General features: G+C 40.7%; 1 pseudogene; it reads right to left on the bottom strand.

The window, feature by feature from the left end:
• Positions 1-278: 278 nt before the first annotated feature.
• On the bottom strand, positions 279-1228 carry LOC149996248 (cyclin-dependent kinase 1-like; annotated as a pseudogene).
• Positions 1229-2365: the final 1137 nt, after the last annotated feature.

Here is a 2365-nt window from a genome sequence, read left to right on the forward strand (position 1 = left end):
AAGTCCGGGAAGTAGAGAGTCCCTAACAAGATTGACTCAAAGAGGCCTACACCAAAGACACATCATAATTAAAAAGGCAAACCTTAAAGACAAGGAGAAAATCTTTTTTTTTTTTTACAGAAGTATTATATTTAAATTCATATAGAAAAACATTTACATTTTTAAGTTACAACTTTTGAAATTAGAAGATGAAGTACAGCTTGTTTTATAACCAAGAAAACAAAAATACAGAAGACAATAATAGAGTTGACAGTAAAATATAACTATCTGTTCTTCACACAACACATGGAAACTCTTTGTATGAAAGCTACATCTTCTTAATCTGATTGTCCAAATCATTAAAATATGGATGATTCAGGGCCATTTTGCCAGAAAGTTGTTTGGCAGGATCATAGACTGACAATTTTGAGAGCAGATCCAAGTTATTTTCATCCAAGTTTTTGACATGGGATGCTAGGCTTCCTGGTTTCCACTTGGGAAATGTTTTCCTATAGTCCTGTAGAGATTCCACATCTGGCCACACCTCATTGTTGGGGGTACCCAAAGCTCTGAAAATTCTGAAGAGTTGATCAATTTCTGAACCCCCATGGAAAAGTGGTTTCTTAGTTACTAATTCGGCAAATATGGTGCCTATACTCCAAATATCAACTGGAGTCAAATACCGGGCTGACCCCAGCAATACTTCTGGAGATCCATACCAAAGTGTTACTACCTCATGTGTTTATACTCTAATAGGTATTCCAAAAGCTCTGGCAAGACCAAAATCATCCAGTTTAATTGTTCCTTTGTCATCAATCAATAGATTTTGAAGTTTTAAGTTTCTGTGTAGAACTTTTCTAGAGTGACAAAACACAGTCCCTTGTGGGATTTGGTACAAATAGCTCTTAACAAGTGAAGAATCCATGAACTTACCAGGAGGGATAAAATCTAAGTTTTTCTTTAGATCCATGGAAAGGGATTCAAATATGAAATATCACCTGGAATCCTGCATGAGCCCATCTTGAAAACTGACTATATTTGGATGACGAAGTTCTTTTAATAGAGAAATTTCCCGAATCACAGTACTAGGAACACCTTCCCCTTCACTTTCTACTATGATTTTCTTCATGGCTACCACTTGACCTGTAGTTTTGTTTCTACCCTTTTACACAACTCAATAGGTACCTTCTCCAATTTTCTCTACTCTGATATAGTCTTCCATAGTCAATCAACAGTTATGGTAGATGCCGGCTAATCTCCCCACAAGGAAAGTAGTGGCAGTGGCGGCTACCACATCTGCGTCCCTCTCTCCTTAACTTCCCAGAGCCAGCTTGGAAGAGAAGTGCCAAGGAGAAAATCTTAAAAGCTGTAAGAGAAAGCAAGTAGTTACCTACAAAAAAACTCCAATTAGAAGGAGAAGAAGATGACAGATGAGTGAGGAGAGGCTGCCCTTGCTTGCTCCCGAGACTGGTCTATAGTTTCAACTGAATGTGGAAAGAGCATCTGTTAACATCTGGATACTAGCAGGAGTTGAGCCTTGGTGCTACTGGCAGTGGAGGAGGCCGCCTTTGAGCAACCTGACAGGTCGCGAAGGAGACACGGAAGAGGTGTGAGTTCTGGCTGGCTTGGCTCCCCGGACAGCGGCTGGAGGAGCACAAAGTTTTCTCAATGCCCCTGGGTCTCTCCTGAGAGCAGTCAGAAGTGGAGATCCAGGCTGTGCCTGCTGGCAGAGCGAGAAGTTGGCTGGGTGACATCTGGCTCTGGGAGGTTGGGAACAGCGGTGTGTGTGTGTGTGTGCGCTCGCGCGGTTTGTTTTTTTCCTTTTCTCCTTTTTTATTTTCTAAAAATTTATTTATTGTTTTTTGTGGATGGTGTGAGAAACAGATAAAAGTGACACTCAAACCAGTAAGAAATGATTAGCAGCAAAAAAGAAATGTGGTAAACAGGTTAAGAAAACTTTCAAGAGGGGTTAGAGACACAGATAGTCAGAGTTAAGGAATATTTATCACCTGCAAAACAGTCAGAGTTAACTCAGAATGTAAAGGACATAATACTTATAACCTGGGAAAATGTGATAAACAAGAAAACTTTCAAGGGAAAATGAGGCTGGAGACATAAACAGTCAGAGTTATCCAAGTGTGAGGGGGCACCCATTATGGAATATTTATCACCTGGGAACTTTGCATGGTCAGTGAGATAAGGAAACGTATTCATAAGCTAATTGCTACCCTTAGTTGATTTAGACAACTGCGTTAGATTGTAACTCCAGAGTACCCAGTAGGGAAAAATAGAGAGGAAGATGTGGGGGAAAGGGAGGGTTTACTCGAGTTAGTATAAAAAGCGGCCTGCTCTAAGCCCTGGCGCACGCCCTTTGTTAGGCTGCACC

The sequence above is a fragment of the Furipterus horrens genome, unplaced genomic scaffold (genome assembly GCF_987537825.1).
Source record: "Furipterus horrens unplaced genomic scaffold, mFurHor1.1.pri manual_scaffold_12, whole genome shotgun sequence".
Classification (NCBI taxonomy): Eukaryota; Metazoa; Chordata; class Mammalia; order Chiroptera; family Furipteridae; genus Furipterus; species Furipterus horrens.